Source organism: Canis aureus, chromosome 20, assembly GCF_053574225.1.
Source record: "Canis aureus isolate CA01 chromosome 20, VMU_Caureus_v.1.0, whole genome shotgun sequence".
In the NCBI taxonomy this organism is placed as follows: Eukaryota; Metazoa; Chordata; class Mammalia; order Carnivora; family Canidae; genus Canis; species Canis aureus.
In genome coordinates, this window is record NC_135630.1 from 23468295 (window position 1) to 23485856 (window position 17562).

General features: G+C 35.5%; 1 protein-coding gene across 7 annotated transcripts in view; it reads right to left on the bottom strand.

Annotated features, from left to right (window-relative positions):
- The window catches only part of ADAD1 (adenosine deaminase domain containing 1), a 98705-nt gene that overhangs the window by 5159 nt on the left and 75984 nt on the right, over positions 1–17562 (bottom strand). The window lies entirely within an intron of this gene.

The window sequence follows — 17562 nt, forward strand, 5'->3', positions numbered from 1 at the left end:
TAAAGACTACACACACATACAAACCTATTAAGACTCATAAGCAAATTCAGTAAAGTAGCAGGATACAAAATTAACATATGAAAATCAGATGCATTTCTAAATCAATGAGCTATCTGAAAAAGAAATTAAGAAAATAATCACTTTTACAATGGTATCAAAAAGAATAAAATACTTAGGAATAAACTTAAACGAAGTGAAAGATGTATACACTAAAAACTACAAAACATTGGTAAAATAAATTAAAGACAACACAAGTAAATGGAAAGACAACTCATGTTCATGGATGTTGTTTAATACCCATACTATACAAAGAAATCTATATATTCAATGTTATCCTCTTCAAAATCCCAATGACATTTTTTACAGAAATAGAAAAAAAAAATCCTAAAATATATTTGGAACAATGGAGGTCCCCAAATAGCCAAGACAATCTTGAGAAAGAAAAACAAAGCTGAAGCCATTATATTTTCTGATTTCAAAATGTATTACAAATCTACAGCAATTAAAATGATATGATGTATAAAGACAGACATGTAGTCCCATGAAACAGAATAGAGAGCCTAGAAATAAACCTATGCATATATATTCAATTAATTTTCAGCAAAAATGCCAAGAATGCAAAATGAGGAAAGGATAATCTTTTCAACAAATCGTGTAGGGAACATGGGGTATTCGCATGGAAAAGAATGAACTTAGACCCTTGTCTTATGCCATACACAAAAATCAATTCTAAATGGCTTAAAAACTTAAATGCAAGACATGAAACTATAAGGCTCCTAGGAGAAAACATATAGTAAAATCTTGACATTGATCTTAGTAGTGATTTCTCAGATATGATACCAATATTGCAGGCAACAAAAGCAAAAATCTGTAAGTAGGACTACATCAAAACTAAATAGTTTTTTCATAGCAAAGAATAATCAAAAGAACAGAAGGCAATCTACAGAATGAGAAAAAATAGTTGTAAGCCATATATTTGATATTGGGTTAATATTTAAAATATATTTTAAAACCCCTAGGACTCAAAGCCAAAAAGCAACATTAAATAACCTGATTAAATGAGCAAAGAGCTTGAATAGACAGTTTTCCAGATAAGATATAAATGGCCAACATATATGTGAAAGGAAGCTCAACATCACTAATTATTAGGGAAATGCAAATCAAAACCACAATGAGCTATCACCTCTATCACCTCACACTTGTTAGAATGGCTATTATTCTTGTAAAAAGCCTAAAATATAACAAATGTTGCTAAGGAGGTGGAGAAATTGGAACACTTGTACACTGCTGGTGGAAATGTAAAATGGTGCAGCAGCTAAGGAAAGAATATGGTGGTTCCTCAAAAAATTAAAAATATAGTTATTGTGTGATCTAGCATTTCCATTTCTGGTATTTTTAAAAGAATTAAAATCAGGATTTCAAAAGATGTATGCATTCCTATGTTATTACAGCATTATTCACAATAGCCAAAGTATGAAAACAACTTAAATATTCATCGATAAATGAATGGATAAAAAAAATATGGTACATACACACAGTGGAATATTATTCAGCCTTACAAAGGGTATCCTGCTATATACAAAAACATGGATAAACCTGGAGGACATTATGATAATTGAAATAAGTTAGTCACTTATTTAACCACCAGGGGTGCCTGGGTGGCTCAGTTGGTTAAGCATCAAACTCTTGATTTTGGTTCAGGTCATGATCTCAGGGTCTTAGGATCAAGCCCTATATCAGGCTCTGCACTCAGCATTAAATCTGCTTGGGATGATCTCTCTCTCTGCCCTTCCCCCTGCTCACACTATCTTTAAAATAAACACAATCTTAAAAAAAAGTCACAGAAGGATAAATACCACATTATTCCACTTTTGTGTGGTATCTAAAATAGTTCAACTTATTGAAACAGAGTAGAATGGTGGTTCCCTGAGGCTGTGGGACAGGAGAATGGGAAGCTATTTTTCAATGAGTATAGCATTTCACATGTGCAAGATGAATAGGTTCTGAGAGATTTGCTGTAAAATATAGTGACTATTGCTAATAATATTATATTGTCTGCTCAAAAAAAAATAATTAACAGGGCATAGCTCATGTTAAGTGTTATTACTATGAAAAACGAGGAGAGTATAATAAGATAAATGTTTATCACCTTAATTGTGGTGATGGTTTCATGGGTATGCTTATGTCCAAACTCATCAAATTACATACATTAAATACGTGCATTTTTTTTTTGGTATATCAATTCTATCTCAATAAAGTTGAGGAAAGGGGCACCCTAGGTGGCTAATTGTGCTCAACTCATGGTTTCAGCTCAGCTCATGTTCTCATGGGTTATGGAACTGAGTCCCTATCAGGTTCCACATTCAGCAGGGAGTCTGCTTGGGATTTTCCCCTGCCAATCCCTGTGCTCATCCCCCCACGCACACTTTCTTCCTCTCTCTCAAATATCTAAACACTTTAAAAAATTAAAGGAGAAAAATAGTTAATAAAGCCTGAAAGCATCTGTATTCTTAGAAATTAGGTTCAGATATGGTTGAGCTATCTCTTTATTGTGGTCAACCATAAAATGTGAAGTTTCCAATTTAATAAAACGTTTGCCCATGAAATAATATCCCTAGTTACACAAGATTTTTGAGTCACAAGCATATTGCTGACAGAATTAAAATATAATGGTTGTTTCTACGACTGCTCATTCATGGAAGATCTAAATCTCTTTTGTATGCCATGGGTTTGTGGTTTTATCTTTGTTTTTCCATCTTAGATCTCAACCGACTTAAAATTGGAGAGTTGTTTTTTTTCTCAGAAAGTGAATCTCTCTGAGGCTAAACACCTGAGTAGAAGCAACTGGGAACGATTGAGTAGGGGGAAAGCAAGCTCATTGATGCCAATCACCCTGCTCCCCCACCCCCCACCAAGCTTTCTTAATATCTGGAGACATAGAGGAAATAATTTGTATTGAATAGTAAATTTGGAGACAGTGGGAGGTTAACCATTTCCTACTAACTTCATAACTTTCATGTTTTACCTACATTATTTCTAGTTACTGGTTTATTTAGGACTTGGATAGGAATTCTAAGCCCAATATACATGACCAAGCAAACACTGAAATCCAGTGGAACTGTTAGGGGGTGGATATTTGAAAGAATGTAAAAGATTTCAGTATGGCAATTTTCTTGGTAAAATTCTGCAAAAACTGTAGATATTCATGGGTAAAAGTAGACTATAAAATATTGGTTTGCCCCTATTTGATGAAATGGAGGCAATACTTCAACCGAGAAACACTCTATTGCACAAAAATAGGAAAGGGGAAAATGACATCTCTCTCCAGTTATCACTCTTTGTGTGGCTGAGAACACGAACTTAAGTCCATGTAACTCACACAATTTGACAACAGGGGTCTCTCGGTCATGTTAATACAACCTTCTTTTAATAAATATTACTTACTTTGATTAATGAATCCACTTTTAACATCTTGACATTTGTGTTTTATAAAATTAAATTATCATATAATTGTAAATTATATGAATCCAAGAAGGAACAGGTATGAAAAAATAAACCCAAGAAGAAATATCACAAATGATGTGCCCAAGTCTTCCTTTGATTGTTATCTGCTCAGTGGGGCAGAAGCAATAGTCTCTCAATCAGCTATCCAATTTAAGACAACAGCTCTTTCCGTTCTTTTTGGCCAGAAAATTAGCAATATGTAGATTAATAGAAAATACACTCTTAGGAAATAAACTACATGTCACACTAAATGGTTATGGTAATTGTGAAAAACAGACTTTATCTATCCTGGTATAACTAAGTATCACAATTAAAAAAAATATATACAGCCTAACCACAAAGAGAAAACCGTAAAACCATGCCATTTAACAATTAAGAGTAGTGTGAAGATGGAAAAGTTCTATGGAAAGGCCAATGTTTCATTTCAGATTATAAACATCCAAAGAAATCAGGACATACTCTTGACCATGCATAGTAGAAATCAACAAAGAAGGTTGTTTTTATAAGGACACATTGTTCTGCTCCTTTCAAATTCAGGCACTCATTTATTGGAGAAGCAGTTAACTTTTTCCATCCAGAACACTATAAAATGGATAACTACTACAGGCTATTTGTTGGCCAAAATTAGAAAAAATAATAATTTCCTTGCTTACTCATGATGAAATAATTTTTGTCAGAACTTCAGATGGGTTACTGTACACATCTTTCTCTCCCACTCCAACTTTGCCTACCAAAACTTTCAACACTCCTGTTGATTCCACATATGATAGTGTTGCTTCATTTTAAATCTCTCAATGCTACATGATAAATTTACATACAAAACTGATGCTGTACCTCATGCTCACAAGTTGGCAAATAAAATTTGTAAAAACTTTTATCCTTTATTTAATTAATCAAGGTTTTTAATCAAGGAAATGGTATGTGGTGTTCCTTATGTTATGGTCCAAATAGTGTGTTTCTGCAAAATTTGGACATGAGAAAAAGAAGTAATTCCTATGTTTAGCTTCTCCAATTTCTCTTTGGTAATATTATAAAATGCAAATATAAAATCTATATATTGATAGCTAAATACAATTAAATAACATCTATCAATGGCTTTCCATCGTTCTCAGGAAAAATCCTACTTCCTTAGAATGACATACTGTAAATATTTATTGAATGACAACTATGTGTCAGATACTGTTATAGGCCCTAGAGATAGCAACAGACAGAATCTCCCTTCTTTATATTAAAGTAGAAGGACACAGACAATTACAGAATAAATTTAAAAACTATGCAGAGTAATTAGAAGGTGATAATAAGCTACAGAGGGGGAAAAAGTTAGGAAGGGGGATAGCTAGTTCCTGGGACCTCAATATTAATAAGGTCATCAGAAAAGAAAAAAAAAAAACATGTGAGCAAAGGATTGAAAGTAAGGGAATAAGTCAAGCAGATATTGAAGTAGAGAGCACTTCAGGTAGAACAGCAAATGCAATGGCCCAGAGGCTGTCACATGCTATTTTGTTCAAGGAGCAATAAGGTGGCCAGTGTGACTGAAGGGGAGTAAGAGAGAACACTAGTGGGAGAGGACATTATTGATGGCGGGGGGTGGGGGGGTGGGAGGGGGCTTGTAAGCCAATTAATGACTTTGGCTTTTACTTTTGGTGAGACAGGATGCCACTTGAAGATTCTGATAAGCAGGACATAATTTGATTTATATTTTAGAAGGATCATTCAGTCTCCTATGTGAAAAGAGGCATTTAGTAGAACAAGAACTGAAGGAAAGAGTACCATTTAGGAGAATGACTGAAATATTAAAACAAATGTTGATAATGGCTTAGAGTGGTAGAGATAGCTGTGGTTAGAAGTGCTGGATTAAAGATAAATTCTGAAGACAGAACCAATGAGATTTCTTGACAGGTTGAATATGAGGTACAAAAGAAAGAATGAAAACAAAGATTTTTGTTTTGAGCAATTAGTAGAATATGGAATTCCCAATAACGAGTGACAAAGACGACCTATGGAATCATATTTTCTGGAACCACTGCCACAGTTATTTATCTTAAATATATATTTTAAACATTCAAATATACTGATGTCTTGAAGGATACCATTTTCATTTGCCACTCAAAGAAAAAGCATTACCACTTCTTCAATGTTTGAACCTTAACTAGATGATGATAATTGGCAATAGGGATACTGATTGAATATATCTTTTACTATTTAATAATGACAATCTTAAATTTTAATCTGTTGATTTCATTCTTCTTAATTTTAACAATGCAGTTGTTTTACATACACTGGTTATATACACAATTCTTAGATATAAATATAGTTTCGTTTAGGGACATTGTTTATAGCCATTTCAACCACAATTATGAAACTAGCAAAACAAAATAACTTTGAGATATAATCTACATGAATATAAATCCAGTGGTTTTTAGTATATTCATGAAGTTAGGCAACCATCACCACTATTTAATTTTAGAACATTTTCACCCAAAAAGAAACCCCATACTCATTAGCACTCACTTCACATTCTCCCTCATTCCAGCCCCTGGAAACCAGTAAACTAGGTTCTGCCATGATGAATCTGCTTTTCCTGGATGTTTCATATAAATGGAGTCATACAATATTTGGCTTTTTTGCAACCAGCTTCTTGAAATTAGCATGTTTTCAAGACTCATCTGTGTTTCAGAATGTATCAGTACTTCAGTATTTCTAGTGTCAGATACTATACTATCATATGGATATGCCACATGTGCACATCTTTTTTGGAGAAATGTCTATTCAAATCATTTGGCCATTTTTAAATTGGGTTATTTACCTTTTTATTGTTGAATTGCAAGTGCTATTTATACATTCTGAATACAAACCACTTATAAGATCCATGATTTGCAAATATTTTCTTCCCTTCTGTGGGTTATCTTCCTACTTTCTTTATGGTGTCCTTTTAAGGACAAAAGTTTCAGATTTTGATAATGTCTAATTTATTCTTTTGTTGATTTTGCTTTCAATGACATATCTAAGGAACCATCGACTAATAGGAAGCCAAAAATATTTACTCCTATGTTTTATTCTATGAGTTTTATTATTTTAGGTATAAAATCCAGGTCTATGATTCAGTTTTGGTCAATGTTTATGTATGGTATGAAGTAGGGGTCCAACTTTATTCTTTTGCATATAAATATGCAGTTGTCTCAGCACCAGATGTTGACTATTCCTTCCTCCATTGAACTGTCTTGGCACCCTTGCCAAAAACTGACCGACCATAAATTTAAGGGTTTATTTCTGGACTCTGAATTCTATTCCATTGATCTATATGTCTATTGTTATGCCAGTAGAAGCTAGCAAATTGTATGCTTAGGAACTAACTACCCACCTATCCCTTTGCATTCACAGTTTTATACTGAAGCATTCCTATTAAGTCTATCTTTCCTACTAAAATGTAAACTTTTGTAGGCTAGGGATAGCTACTTATTTTTGTCTTCTTATAGCCCATGATGTTGATAATGTACCTTAAATTACAATTTTTCAAGTAAAAAAAAAAAGGACTGTCTAAAAAGAACATGGGCCTAATGTACTCATACAGTGTTGTTAACTGCATATATAGTTGACCCTTAAACACTTGAACTGCACAGGTCAGATTTTAAAAAAAAAACATAGTATCATACTGTAAATGTATTTTCTCTTATGATTTCCTTAACAATACCATCTTTTCTCTAGCTTACTTTAAGAAAACAGTATATAATGCATGTAATATATAGTATATGATTTAATCAACTGTTTATCAGTAAGGTTTCTAGTTGACAGGCTATTAATTCAATTTGGGGAGGAGTCAGTGCAAGGCTTGGTGCCCCTAACCCTCATGTTGTTCAAGGGTCAGCTGTAATGAGAAAGTCAAAATAACAGTGGCTTAAACAGATATAATTGCTTCCCTTTCACATAAAAGAACTTAGGCAATCAGAGTTGATTTGGCAGCTACATGAAATTATTAGTAACACAGCTCTTAGCTTTAACATTCCCAGAGTATGGTCCCTTATCCTTAAGGTGCAGAAGAGTTACTAGATCTCCAGCCATTATATCTGCATGGCCATACTTCATTGCAAAGGGAAGTTAGGGAATATGATCTTTATTGAGAAGCAGCAACATATCCAGCTAAGAATCAGAATTCTTTTTCTAAGCAGGAGGGAAGGATGGATATTAGGATAAAATTAGCATTCTCTACAACAGAAATAACAATACATTTTCAAAATCCCTGTGGGCCTGAAGAAGCAAGGTATTTAGGAAGCTCCAAGGTGATATACTGTCTTGTAGCTGCCCTTACAGGACTGGACTGAGACAAGCATGGGATGGATATGGAGCTTGTTCTTCCTTTACTTCAGCTCTGATGCCCTAGCCAGTTGGGACCCTTATGTGGTTCTATCCTCATCAGTGGGGTGTGGCACTTAAGTTTCTATTCCCTACGGAATAGTACCACACAATCTAAATCTAAGTCTTCCCTAAATGCTTAATCTATCCAACTTAGTGTTCCATTTTACAAGAACCTACTCTAGTGTAGAAAACAACCAATTAATTTCTTAAAATCAAAGAAATACTAGGGTTTTATTTACATTAATTCTTAGTATATAAGCAAGTCAACAGAACTTTCAGTGATATTTTAACCACACAAAAGTAGTTCTAATAGTTGGGATTTTCATCACCACATAGCCAACCACAGAGACCGACTGTACGAGTAAGAGAGTATGTTATCCTGGATTACACAATTGTGAGGCAACCAAAACTTACCGTTTTCTGTATATTCTACAAAGAAAACATATTATCTTTTGGCTGACCTGTATACATACTTTCAATTCTCAAGAATACTTTTTATACTTTTATGTTGCCTCCTACTCTGTTCATGGGTAGTTCTAAATCAAACAATAGTAATTTCTCATTTGAAGAAGTAAAATTCTTACGCATTATTCTTCTTCCTGCTATATTCAAAACATTGTATTATCATTCTGGTACCTGAAGCAACCAACCTGTAGCCACTCTTTCTTTTAGGAACTGTACTTGTTTTTTTTTTTTTTAATTTTTATTTATTTATGATAGTCACACAGAGAGAGACAGAGAGAGGCAGAGACATAGGCAGAGGGAGAAGCAGGCTCCATGCACCGGGAGCCCGACGTGGGATTCGATCCCGGATCTCTAGGATCGCGCCCTGGGCCAAAGTCAGGCACCAAACTGCTGCGCCACCCAGGGATCCCTTAGGAACTGTACTTGTGTTTTCACTGAGCAAGTGTTCTCCTCGGAGAACTCTTTAAAAAAAAATTTATTCATGAGAGACAGAGAGAGAGACAGAGAGAGAGAGGCAGAGACACAGGCAGAGGGAGAAGCAGGCTCCATGCAAGGAGCCTGATGTGGGACTTGATCCCGGGTCTCCAGGATCAGGCCCTGGGCTGAAGGCAGCGCTAAACCGCTGAGCCATTAGGGCTGCCCCTCCTTGGAGAACTCTTATTGTTGCCACCCCCAAGCTATAACCCAAACTCAGAATAACAAAACTGCAAGGATGTCCATTATACCTACATCATCTAGGGTACCTTCCAGATGGTCTCTGGATTGCTCCAAGGTTTTACTCCCTCACTTTAGGAAAGAAGGAATGCTAAGATAACTAATTGTCTTGGTTTGCTTCATATTTTAAAATTAGCTAAATGGTTTTATAAGAACTACCCTATTTTGCAGACTCACAATGTGGGAAATTCATGAAAAGTGAGAAAGGGAGAGAGTAAGAGTGTGGGGTGGGAATGAAAAAAAATCTGTTTCTCCAGGTTGATTTTGCATAGGAAAAGTGCTATTAATGTGAATATTTTCAGTGACTGTGTGCCTTTAAGATGAGTAGAAGCTTTGTCATATTTGTACACAAAGACTGATACAGTAACTGTCAACAGGCTTACTTACAAGATTTTATTCCTGGTTAAAATAACCTTATCTATTAATGATTATGGCTCACAATTTATGAATCAGATTAAAATATTCCAGAGACTTGCCAATGCCTGTAAAACCCATAATACAGGGCAGCCCTGGTGGTTTAGGGGTTTAGTGCCGCCTTCCACCTAGGGCGTGATCCCAGAGATCTGGGATCGAGTCCCACGTCAGGCTCCCTGCATGGAGCCTGCTTCTCCCTCTCTCTCATAAATAAATAAAAAGTCTTTAAAAATACTTAAAAACCCATAATACATTCTTACTCCATGGAAAAATTTGCCAGAATCCTTAAGAATTAAGAAATAATTATAGATATATACACATATAAAGATAGAAGGTCTATATGGGTTAGTCTATAAATAAGCTAAGCCTAAAAATACAAGAATCTAAGTATCACCAGGTGAGTAGTTCAGAATTATTTGCCCAATACTGTGGGACTAGCCTGATACTTATCAAAGATAATTAAGAATAGGTATTCATAAATTTATTTAAAAACATAAGATGCAAGTTTGATTCTAAATAAAATTAGCCACCTATATAATAATTTCCAGAAGCTCTATCTGTGTAAGAAGTCCAGTTTCCATGAGGTGGTGAAAGCTTTCTCTCTGTTCCTAGTAATAAAAGCTATAGATGCATCTTATTTGCAGAGGCTGGCTCCTCCTCCCATCACTATGGGTTGGTTGCATGGGTATGCCCTGACAGAGGGTGATTTACTTTATTTCCTCCTTCTCTCTCTTATTACTGTCTTCTATAATAATTTTTTTCTTGACTTGCAGATGTATGAAGTGTTCTCATTTGCTTTTGCTCTAACATCAAATCTGTTTTATCTTAATCATTTGAAATGGAAATCCCTACTCAAAATATTAGACATGCTCTGGCTTCCTAAAAGCAGACATAAACAAAGCAAAACATAATTTCAACTTTTTTTGAGGAGGTAGAGTCATTACTGTGAATGTCAATCACTATACTCTGATATTACACAGGAGTTTCAGGACCTGCTGGGGTGCATGAGATGACTGGGTCATATACTAAGGTTCCGGAAGGCTGTACTTCTCTTTGGTTCTTATATTTACTTCACTTTTTAAATACTTTAGGTGTTTTCTATTTTCCTGCCTTGTAAGCCCAATCCTTTTAAACTGATCATTTATTCTGAACACAGCCCAATTCTCACAGTTCCTTCACAGCTCCCATGCTCTTGAAAGCAAATAACATAGCTAGTTAGAACTGGGCCTAAAGAAAGCATAGACATAGTAGAAATAAAGGATATCCAGGCTATTACTCCACATTCCAGAGCCCATCTCAGACTGAATATCCACAACATGATTCTTTACTGAGGATAGAATTATTCTCAGTACAGTGCTCCAAGTATACACTGCTAATAATTCAGCACATGAGAGGAAACCCATTTACCATCTTCACTATAAGCTTTGCTGCACAAAGGACTTAAAAAAAAAAAACTTTCTGGTTTTTGGTTGTTTTAAAGAATGAGTTTGTTTTTTAACTCAGATCGGGATAAATCAATCATGATGGTGAGTGGTAGCAGAATGTGACATTCCAAAATATGCTTCTTTGGCATTAGGATTATTTTGCAAAACTGCAGACCCAGAAGAGGCTCTGAAAATAGAAATAGAAGGTAGCCTTTTACAAAGGAAAACTATGTTTATAAGGAAATTACATTAGAAAGGAGCCTGTGGGGATCCCTGGGTGGCGCAGCGGTTTCGCGCCTGCCTTTGGCCCAGGGCGCGATCCTGGAGATCCAGGATCGAATCCCACATCGGGCTCCCGGTGCATGGAGCCTGCTTCTCCCTCTGCCTGTGTCTCTGCCTCTCTCTCTCTCTCTGTGACTATCATAAATAAATAAAAAAAAAAAATTTAAAAAAAAAGAAAGGAGCCTGTGGGGGGGGTGGGGGTAGAAAGGAGCCTGTGCCAGGAAGAAAGCTATTACCAGAGATAAGTTCTTCACCTGAGAGACTTAGCTTGCTGGCAAAACAACTTTTGCTTACCAAACATTTCCTCTTCTCACCTTCCTATGAATTACCTTCCCTCCTTTGAAACCACAGATCCCCAACCTTTTCCTTAGCTCAGGATGGGATATACACTTCAGTTGTTTAGCTGCCTTTGGAGTCTAATATATTTCTGGGGTTTCCATAAGTATGCATGTAAGCAATTAAAATTGTCAATTTTTTCTTCTATTAATCTTTCTTATTATAAGAAGGGTCTCTCTGCCAAGCACCTAGGAGGGTAGAGGGAAAATGCTCATTCCTTCTCTACAAGGGACAGAGATCCCCTTTACATGGGACTGACATATTATGGAATAATAACCTTATCTCTAGTAACCTTACAGAATGATTAAACATTATTTGGTTAATTAAATTAATTTCAATTTTAATTTGGGTAATGTTGGCATGGTAAAATTATTGTTTCTTTCTAAACCCTCAGATTAGGCAGATTAGTAAACCTGGATATCAAGATATTATGCAAAGCAAATGTCATCATTTTAAACAATATTAAGGGGGCAGCCCGGGTGGCTCAGTGGTTTAGCACCGCCTTCAGCCCAGGGCCTGATCCTGGAGACCCGGGATTGAGTCCCACGTCGGGCTCTCTGCATGGAGCCTGCTTCTCCCTCTGCTTGTGTCTGCCTCTCTCTCTTTCTCTCTCTGCATCTCTCATGAAGAAATAAATTACAATTAAAAAAAATATTAAGGAATATTAAATTTTTATGAACTTTCTAAATAAGCATTAAAAGCCTTAAAATGTTCATAGTCTTTGACCCAGTAATTCCACTTCTAGGATTTTATCCTAATAAGAGGACTAGAAGTTTACACAAATATCTATGTGCTTAAGATTTCAGAAATTATAGCACTGTTCATATTGATGAACGATTAGAATTAATGTACACTCTAATAACAGAATACAGTCACACAAGAGAATTCTATGCAATTATTAAACATAATGTTTTAATGAAATCCATGAGATATTTATAACACATTAAAAGAAAAAATAAGCATGAAAAGCTGTACCACAGGAAAAAAAGACTGGATAGACTTATACTAGTAAGTAGTATCAACAGTTACCTCTATCTGTAAGATAACTGTGGATTTTCATTTTTTTCTTTTTTAGCTTCTTTGTAGTTTTCAAATTTTCTATAATGAATATGTATTATTTTGTGATTAGATAATAATGTTGTATTTTTAAACAAAAAATTAGGCTATAGTCTTTAAAAATTATTACTAGTGTTAAAAACAAGACAACAGGGTCAAAATGAAGTCACTTACGCTAAGCCCCATGTCACTAAACCAAGACTTAATTACAGCTTCAGTTCTCTCAGGAATGAAATCGCAAGTCAGTCAGTCAATTGGAAACTGCCTGATCATCAGCACTATATAACCCACTTGATAGCCCCATGTCATCCCCTAAAAGAAAGTAGCCTTGTAATAATGAACCCTGTGTATGTTGTGTGTGTTTGGCGTAACTTCCTAACTCTTGCTCCCTCTGGCTATAAAAGTCGTTCATTTAGTACAACTCCTCAGAGCTCTCTTCTATGTGCTAGAGGGATGCTGCCCAATTCAAATCAGTTTTTGCTCAAATGAATTCTTAAATTTAAAATTCGTCTCAGTTTATCTTTTAACATGAATGATGGAACAATGGACTGTCAACTTCATTGACAAAGCTACTGTAGAAAAGGAAAGAACAAATAATGAAAAGAACTTAGAAACAAAGTTAGACAGGAAAAGTAATTGGATGAAGATAAATGTAAATAACTTTTATTTTCACAAGGTTTTAATGAAAGCACTTATCTGCCAAGATAAGTTTAAAACTTTCATTAAGGTTTTAATGAAAGCACTTATCTTGGCAGAGAAGAAAGCTATTTATCTGTAAGTTGCAAGCTTAATTTGTGATGTACAGAGAAAACAGTTTTTAGTAAAATACACATAACCAGAAAATGTTTCTTTACCTATTTTGCCATAAGAGGAGATATATAGATGTGAAAGCACTTCATAAACTTGAAATGCCTTGCAAATAAATCTATTGCCATTATTGTCAGATTATCCCATTCTACTTCTGGTAACAGCTATGTAACTTGACGTCTTATATTTACACAAAAAGTAAAGTTCCAAGAGTTTTGAAGATACTCTCATTCTATTTAGGCAGTGATATGTCTCTTGGTTGCCAAATGCAGACAACGGCCTAGTGTGATAACCCCACGTCAGCCTTAGAATGCTGTACTCTTGAAAATACAATGCAACTTAAATCCACAATAGATGAAATCTTTTTTCTTACTTCAGATACAGGAGAAGTGTTAGGAAACATCTAGTGCTCTACTGCTTTTAAAAGACCCCCCAAAAGAGATGAAAAAATATAAGTAAAAACCTAGCTTCTGTAGCTGCGTGAATTTAGCTGCTCTAACTTCTTAGAAATCCTAAAACTGCCCAGACAAGGTATTGGATTAGGCCAAATGGATGATGCCTCACCTGACTCATCAGCTATCACTGATAAAGTGAAGTGAGATGGAATAGTAGGCACAATATAATTCAGCTTTTTCTCTGTGGCCTAATGCACCTAGAATTTGGCATCACTCTTTTACACCGGAAATACACAAGATCATTAGGGGCCAGGAAGTCTTGGGGTTTTACTCTAACTTCACCACTAACTTAAGAATGTGATATCAGGCTAGTCACTTAACCTGCACAAACGTCAAATTTCTTATCAGTAAAATGTGACTCAATGAGATAATGAATTTGAAAACACTTTGTAAAACTAAAAGTACCAAGGAAATAGTTCTTCCATCCCAAAAGATCATCATTAAAATTTACCATATGGAAGAAAAGCACACATGAATGAGACTTGACTATGACCCACAGATAGATTTACAGTATTATCACATCACGGAGGACCACACGTCTGATAAAGACAAAGACTGGGCACCAACCTATACCTGAGAAAATTCAGGTCTCATGGGAAACACAGAGCTCCTAGCTGAATACTCTGTGGGTGGTATGGAGATTATTCACCAATCTGTCCTAATTTCAAAGGAAGATAACTGTATCTTGAAAAGAGGCCTGTAGAGGGACTAACGAGAGATGCATTTATATGGGCATCAAGCGCCAGTCTAAATTAAAGTTTTATAAAGCAATGAGAAAGGGTCAGAAAGAAAACATTCTTGCAGGAGGTGGAGTCCTTGAAAGTCAGCTTTGATGGATGAACAGTGCATGCATCTGACTGACCAATCTTTTTGGTAGGCAGCTTCATAGACTAGGGCTTTCCTTTTTAAAGAACTTGGGCTACTCCTGAATCTAAGAGGCTGAGTCACAAACAATGCTTAGCAATGAAAATAGCTTCTTATTGAATTGTAGAATTTTATTTTCAAAGGGGAAGTAGGGGGTGTGACACATGCAGTAGCCTGCAGTCTGCCACTGTCTTTACCACCACTGTAGCCAGAAAAGCCAGCTGATGTGTCAGACATGTTAAAAAGTGAAAGTATGCTACAGCGTATGGTAGCTCTTTATCCCCAAGCGTATCAAGAAAGAAATTATAAGGCCAGCTTCCATAATGGTGCCTGTTATGCAATAATAGGGATAAACCAGGTGCTTGGGAACTCAATTTTCTACAGGGTCCCATAAATGTAGCCATATATTGACCCATTCTCTAATGGAAATAGCTGGAGAAATAGAAATATCATGACTATGAGAACATCAAAGGCCTCATTGGAAAAGCCCCCACACAGAAAAAATGTGTGGGCCTGAATTCTTCCATTCTGGAAGGGTAAAGGCCTGAGCTGATGATGCTGGGATGAAACACTGAAGTCATTAAAGAAACAAAACAAGTATAATAAAGTTGACCCACAGATCATTAAATAGCCTTTTCCCTTAGAACTAATGCTAATTTCATAGTTTTGATTTGAAAGATGTGGAGAGACATTTGGCATTTTTTAGTAATAAAAAGAAAAGGTCATGATCATTTGTTCCTAACTTATCTCTAATCTTTTCTAAAAAATCATTGATTCCTAATCTGTCTTTTCCTTCATTTTTTTTCCACCTGAGGAACTATTTAATGCCTATTTTTAAATTTTACAAAGATGTTTTATATTCTTCAGTTACCTAATGCATAAATAGTACTAAACCATTTTTTTTGTAGTACAAATGCTTCTTAGAATGGTTAACCATTCCTGCCTACTACACGCTTCCTAAATCTAAATTTACATATCTACAGTTTAATCAAGTTGTCAAAATCCAGTTTGAAGTTATATTCCTTCCTCAAATTTCTTTATATCCACTTCTCTTGAAACAACAATTTTTATGTTTTACCTAGGATTATGCTCGTCTATGTACAAGTCTTCTGTATTTCACATCAGGTTCATTAAGAAAGAATACAAAAGGTAAAAGTGGCCTTTGTAGTCAGAATATTCTGGTTTCAAATCCTTCTTCTGCCACTTATTGGCAGTAAGGGCTTCATGACCTACAACAAATTAGTTAACGTATCTGAGACTCAGTTTTCTAATCTGCAAAATGGGAATCATCACTTCACAAACTAGGCTGTGTTTGTTTTTCTCCCTTCCTATTATACCTGAGGTGCTAGATAAATGTGTTTCTAAAGACTAGACACAAAACGAGTAAGGTAGTAAAATTGGAGGAGTTATAAACAATCTCTTTGAGGAAGGGTTACGAGTTTGACTTATAGGTATATACTTGTGCCATCATTATACCAAAGCAGCTAGTGCATTATACTGAGGACACATTAACACACGCCCTAAGTGTCTCACCCAGTGTACTGACTTTAAAAATATCAATATGATCTTATTTCAGCACTATTATTTTATACAGTATCCTAGATGCTGTAGTGGATAAACCTAAGTCTATTAAAGAGGTGAACCATAGCAAGTAGAAATTTGTGGATTGGCTTACATACAGCACATAAAAAGTCTATTATAAAACTAGCATCGGCACCCTTGGGTGCAAAGCATTTTCTGAGTATTTGTCATGAGTTGTTTATAGTACTTTACTCATTGTTTCATAAAAGGTGCTCCAAAATTGTAATGGATACCCCTTTTTAGTAACTTCTGTCAATTTAATTCTGGCCTCTGTATATCACCTTGGAATAAATGAGCCCAAATATCCCTTCTCTGAGTACTGCTTTTACTCCACAAGGCACATATACACACAAACACTCCCCACCCCATGACCCACCTCAGCTTCCTGGGCTGTTTATTACCATAACTTTCTCAGCTCCAGCCACATTACTTAGGTCAGTATTGGCACACCTCAAGGTAGCCAGATCATTCTCCTAAAGAATGTACAAATAGTGTCTAGAAATTTGTTAGTAAGCTTCCTACAAACAAACTTGGTGATCCCTTTATTCTCCCTGAGACCAAGAGGAAGAAAAAGCATCCTTGGTACTGGTGACATTCCAACTCAACTTATATCCCCTTGATGCCCAGCAAAAATAATAAAGCAGCAAAAATATATTTGTCCAAACCCTCTTCCCCAAAACTAACATTAGTAGTATCCTTGCATGAAAACCCTTTTCTGGGTATATATTTGTTAAACATCATATCCATTTTTAAAAATGTATAATAGATACTAAGAGATTAAAACAGATACAAGAAACATTAAAACTAAAATAGCACAAAACTGTACCTCAAGCTCAATGAGTATTTTATGTATTCTAATCTCAATTTCTCTAGCTGATTGTGTAAGTAGTAATCTATCATGTATGCATTAGCGCAGTCATTGTGCAGATCAAAAGGTAAAACCATCCTAAACAGGAAACCAATATTCTTCCTGTTTAATCAACAAATCTAAAAATTTATTCTTTTCAACTATTTACTCTTGTCCACCACACCATAGTGCTCCACATGTTCATCATTGTTTTATGACAAAGAGAAAATTTTCATGAGCCACTTTTGTATCCCCACCCCCTTAAAGAAAGAGGGAGGAAAAATTGTTTCATACAGAAGGCGTTAGTTGTATGAATTACAACTGCCACCTAAGTGTGGGCTCCTGTAACCAACAGGGATTTTACCTACATCCATTCAGTCAGTTTATGGGGGTTTAAAGAAATTCCAAAGAGTCATCAGAAGAGGAAAAATAAAGGTAATGCTTTTTGCCACACAGGTAG